General features: G+C 37.5%; 1 pseudogene; it reads right to left on the bottom strand.

Annotated features, from left to right (window-relative positions):
* Nucleotides 1–675: 675 nt before the first annotated feature.
* LOC103256202 lies at nucleotides 676–1619 on the bottom strand (annotated as a pseudogene).
* Between the last annotated feature and the right edge of the window lie 5740 nt (nucleotides 1620–7359).

Raw genomic sequence — 7359 nt, 5'->3', positions numbered from 1 at the left:
TCATTCTGGTAACAAGGTCACAGGAAGAATGTACAGAACAGCGTTGACTAAAGTCTGCTCTGTGTATTGCTAGTGAACTATGAGATGTGGAGAGATGTCCATGGTCTGATGTGTTTGTACTGGACTGAACGAAGTAAAACTAGCTGGTGACATTTTCTGAACTGAAAATACTGATATGATTTGTAGTCTTCCAGGAAGAAGACATGGTGATATGGCTAATGAATGATAAAACTTGTTTTTCTCCCTGCCAGATTACCCATTAGCATCTTATAACATGATTCGGGAAATTCTGACCCATAGAATTAATATAGGATGCCACCCCAACCACTGGTTTTAATGTAGCTTGGTAAATGAGAATCTTTTTTTTTTTTTTTTACTATTTTAAAAATTCTTTTTCTCCTCAGTGTTAGAGTTTCTAATGTTTAACAAACATTTGTTCAGATCAAACAAGTGAAAGTAACAATTGCATTTGCCTGTTCGAGCCATACTTTCTGAGATAATCCTACCTGGTTGAACACACTATCTAGATACAACACTGCTTGGATTCTGGCTTACAAAAGGGTCAGGTTCAGTACAACCTCAGATAAACTTGGCTAATACAGGACCCGGGCCAAGAGAGTCACACTTCCGTGAAGAAAGAGAAGTTTCTGGGTGCTCTCAACAGGAGATTCAGCTTTAATATTCTGCACCGAAGGGATAGTTGTCCAGGTGAGAAGAGTTTTGTATGTCACAAGCTTGCCAGGTTTTTGAAGCTGAGGATAGTTGTCATCTCCTCATTGGTCAAATTGAAGTCAAAGACCTGGAAGTTCTCAACAATGCATGCTGGTGTCACAGACTTGGCAATTGTAATCACATTCTTCTGGATATGGAACTGGATCAGAATCTGGGCAGTGTATTTTTGTGCTTTGCAGCAATCTCCTTAATCTTGGGGCCCTCCAGCAGGAAAGAGTCATCTGTCTTGGCCCAAGGTCTATCTGGGGAGCCCAGGGGGCTGCAGACCATGACAACAATGCCCTTGGAGTGGCAGTATTGAATCAGCCTCTCCTTCGTGAGGTACAGGTGACACTCCACCTGGTTTCACTGGCTTATGCTTCAGTTCAGGCTTGTTCAAGAGCATCTCAATCTGAAGGTGGATGAAGTTGGAGACCCTGAGGCCTTTCACCAGCCCCTTGTCCACCAGCTCCTCCATGGCCTCCCAGGCATCCAAGAATGTTGCTTTACCTCCGATGGCATTGCTTTTATCATCCTTGGGGATAAAGTCCTTCCCAACCTGGGAGCCCTGTGGCCAGTGAGCTAGGTAGACATACAGGTAACTGAGCTTCAGGTCCTAAGAGTCTTCTTGCAGGCTTCCTTCACCAGGGGCTTCTCAAAGAAGGGGGACCACAGCTTACTCACAATGAAGAGGTCCTCCCGCTTCACAGTCTCCTCCTAGATCTTCTCCCAGCTGGCTTCCCCCAGCTCATGCTCATTCTGGTAGACGTAGGCACGGTGGATGGGTGGTATCCTGCATCAATGGCCGCCTTCACAGTGTCCTTGACTTTGCCTGTAGGAGACTTCCAAGTGCTCAGGCTCACGAGGGGCATCTTGGCTTTGGTGCTGAGCTGCACGAAGGTGGCCATGACTGGTGCAGAGGCAACTCTCGAGAATTGCTAAAAACCATATTCCGGTATATCATTGTCAGATTAATGAATGAATGTGAGTATTCACAGAATGATCATAATTGTTGTTCAAGCTGGGAACTAAAGCCAAGATCAGGAGAAATATGAGCCCTAAAGATGGCACTCATGACTCTGTTTCTAGCCTATGAATCCTATTTCCCCTTGAAAACAGGACACCCGAATTCAAGTATAGCTCTTTTTTCCAAAGGGAGGATAAGTAAGGAGGCGTAACTATCCTGGTATACACTATTAACTACAGCTAGGAAAACTACTCCAAGAAACTTCAACTATTTTTTTTATAAAGAACTTTTTATAAAAAAATTATAGTCTATTTAATTGTATTAAATTTTAAAACTTGATTTGTTGCCTTCCAGTCAAAACTCTAGCTTATTCCTAACAGGCCCCAAATCAGGACGTCTTTGTATTGGCAGTCATTGGGTGCTAAGGCTGAAGTCACTTTTCTAAAGTGCTCAGAATTGTTGCAGCAAATTGAAACTCCAAATACAATTTGTGTCATTAACCTCTTAGGGATTATATTTTTGACTTTCTCCTATGTGACATATATCTGGTCACATATTCATTGTGAACCAGTGCTTAAAATGCATAATCCTCAAAGGTTACTTGCAATCATTTAAAAGACCCCATATTCATCTCAAAACCCAGAACTGGGAGATAAGGTTTGAGAAATGGCTGAATGGGATACTGGAATAAACAAACCATTTCATAGTTCTTAAAATAAAGCACTTATGGAGCACATTTTTATCTACAAAGCTGGAGAAATGAATTTATTAATCCTCACAACATTCTTCGTGGTATTATCACCACATAATAAATATGGAGCAAGGGGTTGAAAGGTTAAATTAGCTTTTTTCCCCCTCCTTGGGGAACTTGGTATTATTTTTGAATTAGAATGAAACTGTCTGTGTTCCCCAGCTTTGAGTTTGTGCCCCTTTTGCCAAATTTATTCGCTTGTGGACTCTTTTGGATATAGGATTATTGCAGAGTCCGTTTTGAGACTAAAGCCCAGGTTTTTTGAGACTGGAGTTCAGGTAAAGGCCGCACTTGTCTAATCCTTCTTGAAAAATTTAGGGATCATGCACCATCTCATCAATGGCGGAAATCCCGGCAACCTGATAACAGGCTCACCATGTTTTTGCCTCTTTTCCTTCCTACTGCATTATCTTTACTGCCATCTGAGGTGAGCTTTCTTTTTTCTTTCTAAAATTTTACTTTTGGAGATACTAAAAAAATATATAAAGCATATTATAATGAATTCTTATTCCCTACCATGCTGCTTAAGAAATAAAATGTTACTAGAATAAGCAGAAACTCTCTGACTTTGCACTTCTCTAGTAAAAAACAAACAAACAACCCTTTTCTTAAGTGTGGTGATTATTATCCCCATTCATCATGCTTTCTTTACATTTTACTACATCTGTGTGTGTCTCCAAGCAATAGGAATGATCACATTGCGTGTTTTAAGACTTTATATAATGGCACGATATGGTTTATATCTTTCTGCAATGTTTTTCTCATCATTGCTCAATATTAAATTTAGGAGCTTCACCTTTGATATGTGTAGCTCTAGTTTATTTTTAATGTAATTTAATATTTTATTGTATGACTATATTACACTTTTTGTGTTACTGCAAATATGTATACTTCAAATATAAACACTATTACTGTTAAGATTCTTATACATATATGTTTACATATACATCTTGTATTTATTTCTAAGGCCTATTTAAAGGAAGGAAATTTTTGATTCAAAGGGTATTTGTATCTTAAATTTTTATTGACTATTGTCAAGTATTTTTCTAGAGGGATTATACCAATTTACCCTCATTAACAGTATATGAAAGTTCTCGTTGCTTCATTTTTATTACACTCAGTATTGTCAGATTTTTATGTCTGATGAGTTTTAAATGGTACATCACTGTGTTTTGATTTCCATTTCTTCTCATTCTTACCAAAATAAAACATCTTTTAAAATGTTTTTGTGGCTATTTAGACTTTGTGTTCTGGGAATTATTTGTCTAAAATTCTTATGTATTTTTCAACCAGGTTGTCATTTTAATTTATGTGTTCCTTGTTTATTCTGATTGCCAGTTGCTTGTCAGTCGTATTTTTTGCCAATGCTATTAATATTTTTTTCAAGCTTGCTCTTTGTTGCCTTCAGATTGGTCTTGATTTTTTTCTGTAGTCTCGTTTCTAAACATTCCCCACCTCCAAGTTTTGGCAAATGTGTCTCATTCTTGCAAGTTCTTGCTTATGCCGTCCTCTCTGCTTAGAATGCACTTACCTGTTCTTTGCCTGGCTAATATTTATTACATTTTCACAACCCAAACTTTTGGAAAGTTTTTGCTGCCAGACATCATTCCTTGTGCCCCTCTCTGTACTTGCACAGCTCCCTCGCAGACTTGTGAAGACCTTTCAGTTTTTCTCCTCACACAAATAACTAACCTGAAGAAGAAAGTAGTGCCCGATGAGCTTTGCCACCTAACACATTTAGTTTTAGTGAAATCTTCCTGAATGGTCTACCAGGAATGGGAGGTGAAATGGCCATTTGAGGCCATTTTCAGCCAAGGCTCAGCTACAGAGTTCAGGCACTATATAAACACTCTGATTAGTCTTGGCAGTATTTCCATGGGGGCTTATATCATTATAGTTTTTCAAACCAGTAGCATTTTATTTCTGTTTTTAAAAACAGTTACCTACTTGGGGTGGTGGGTGGGGGGAAGCCCAAATGTAGTTTTTGGAAGTTAAAAAAAAAAAAAAATTCCATAGGTACTTCCCCCAATTCTTTCTCAAATTTCTCTTCCAAATGGAACTTATCAAACAACTTCCAATTTCCTGCCCAGCATGAACATGAATCTGAGACACATGTCAATTTACTCTGTTCTCTTGTGTGAATGACAAGGACATGCACTGGGACATCTATTATTTTGAAGCTGGGATTTAACACAACTAAGGGAAAAAGAAAAACCAACACACCAAACTGTGTATTATTTACACATTTCAATATTTAATTTCCTGTCTCCATTACACATATTTTAGTATGCAGATTATTTGCCCAACATAATTTATCAGTTCCTTGCTAGATAATATTCTCCTCAGGGTACATATTGTTCATATTTAGAAATTCTTATTAATCTCAAGAATCACATTGTTTATCCAACAAAATTATTACAGCTTTGATGAAGCTTTTAAAGTGTAACATGTAAATCACTATTTTCTCACTTTCATAAGCAGCAGAATATTTGATCTGGTGGATTATTATGGTTTAGAAGATATTTAGTCTTAAGGAAAATGCACAAGATGGTGCAGTAATGTGTAGATGAGGCTATTTAATTAGAACTGCTGTTAATGACAAATTGCTGTCACTATAGCCACCCCCTTCTCCAAATTGCCTTTCTTAAATAGATAAATGAGTGGTGCTAGCCAATGTTGTTATAAATAAGATGGGTCTAATACTTTAAACTATGAACATTATAGTAATGAATGACAGGATGGAAAAAGGAAACAAAAATTTAAGTATTTATAATCATTTATTTTCTAAATTTCATATTGATTATTTCACCTGGGAGAAATTAGGAGTTTCTTTATGAGCAAAAAGAACTTAGAAGAATTGCATTATAGGAGATCAAATTATTACATTGATAACTTCCCTTGGCATTCACATATAGGTTTATGTTGATGCTGGGTGAGGCTATCCCAACTACATTGGTTGTATAAATTATAGAGTAAAATAAAATAAACAAAAACATTCAAAAGATCTTTGCATTTTTTTAGTGTCTTTGAAAAAAGATATAACTTCCTTGTTCATGAGTTTTGTTTTTATATGTGACAATAAGTATTATCCACAGAACATGCTCATGTATTTAAAAATACTTTACATCTGGAGAGCAGTTTACTTTTTGCAAGGATATTTATATCTGGTTGCATCTTGTCCTTCCAATATCCCTGGGAGATGATAGAATTCCCTATTTGACTCATGAGAAAACAGACCAAAGTTAAGTGGCTTGAATATAGCTAAAAAATCAATTAATAACAAAACTAAAATTATAATTCCTTGATTTCATACATAATACTTATAAACATAGACAAGCCTGGTGTGGTGGCTCATGCCTGTAATCCCAGCACTTTGGGAGGCAGAGATGAGAGGATTCTCTGAGCCCAGTCGTTCGAGACCAGCCTGTGCAACTTCACAAGACCTTATCTCCACAATAAATCAAAAAAATTAACTGGGCATGGTGGCGCAGGCCTGTGGTTCCAGCTACTTGGAAGGATGAGGTGGAAAGATCACGTGAGCCCAGCAGGTCAAGGTGGCGTACCACTGCATTCCAGCCTAGATAACAGTGAGACTCCAATTCAAAAAAACAAAACAAAACAAAAAAACATAGACAAAATGGAGGAGGTTGAACAACGCTAAAAATTTATAAAGATTGGGTGAAGTTTCAGTACTAGTGTCTTAGAAATAAGTGATCAATTCCCTAATTATATCTACTGGTTTCTGTCTTCGGTATATTTTCTTCTTTTTTTTTTAATTTTTAAATTTTAAAGATGCAGGGTACATTTCAGGGTTAGGTATACAAATGTTCATTATGCAGGTACCCCTGTTGATGAGGTGTAACCTCCTCCTCCTGGCAGTTTCCCACTACTGCCAATCCCGCCCCCCCCATATATGCGCTTTTCTTGATAGTTCACATACAGCCAACATACAGCAAGTATTCAACTGAGGAGAAATACTTGCCATTTTCAGGATCATTTGTGAGTCTCTCTTTGTCATATGTGGACTAAGTATAAGATCTGCAATTTCTATTACTACATGAGTAATTTCATCTTTTTATCCTCTTCTCTATTCTTATCAATAATAACACAGCTTTCAAATAAATGCCCATAAGCTGCTCTGCAGATCAACTGTAACAAGGCCATCATAAAACGGTTGAAAATATCCGTTCATTTTTACATCATTCAGCTGATGTAAAAATACTTCAATCCAGTCTCCAAAAGCTGTTTTAATTGGTCAATGTATAACATACTAAAGGACAAGTTCTATCAGACTTGAAGACCACCGGTAGTAATTTTTTTTAGGTACCTCTAGGATTTGGGATTTTTCTGAAAATCCCAGTTTGTAGGTAGTTGAATGGACCACTGGAGGAGCATCTCTTGTCTCCATTCCAGGGCTCTTCCTCTCTGATCTTTCATTCCTCCTTCACCAACGAGCTGAGTGGCAAAGGTAAGGGAAGCGTCTGTTCTACAAGGTAAACTGGACAAAAGAGGAAGAATCCATCTCTGATCTTTCACAAACAGCTCCAAGTTCAAGCTCACAGTCAAATGGTTAGGAAAGTCAGCTCCTGGTTCAGAGATTGCATCTTGTCCCTGATCTCTAAATACTTGTTAACTGAATCTGTCTTTATAGTCATCAGAAGTAAAGGGACATACCGAGTGAAAGTTAACGGGTGTATTTGGTTGTTTCTTGAGTTTTGATTACAAAAAGCACAGATTTCTCTGTTCTGTTGTTTGATTTGGCCCTAACTCCTCTCCTTTCCCCCTCCGTTATGTTATGTCCTGTGTCTCTCTGTTGAGAAGAATAATGTGATTAAAGGGAAGCATACAGTCAATTTGTAAAACTTTCCACCAAGTACCATTTTTTCTGTTTCAGGATTGCAAACTCAAATGCACAGTGAAACAGGTAATA

The sequence above is a fragment of the Carlito syrichta genome, unplaced genomic scaffold (assembly GCF_000164805.1).
Source record: "Carlito syrichta isolate Samal-C Ts95f unplaced genomic scaffold, Tarsius_syrichta-2.0.1 Scaffold289052, whole genome shotgun sequence".
NCBI lineage: Eukaryota > Metazoa > Chordata > Mammalia > Primates > Tarsiidae > Carlito > Carlito syrichta.
Note: the sequence above shows the minus strand (reverse complement) of the source record. Positions and strands in the feature narration are given on the sequence as shown.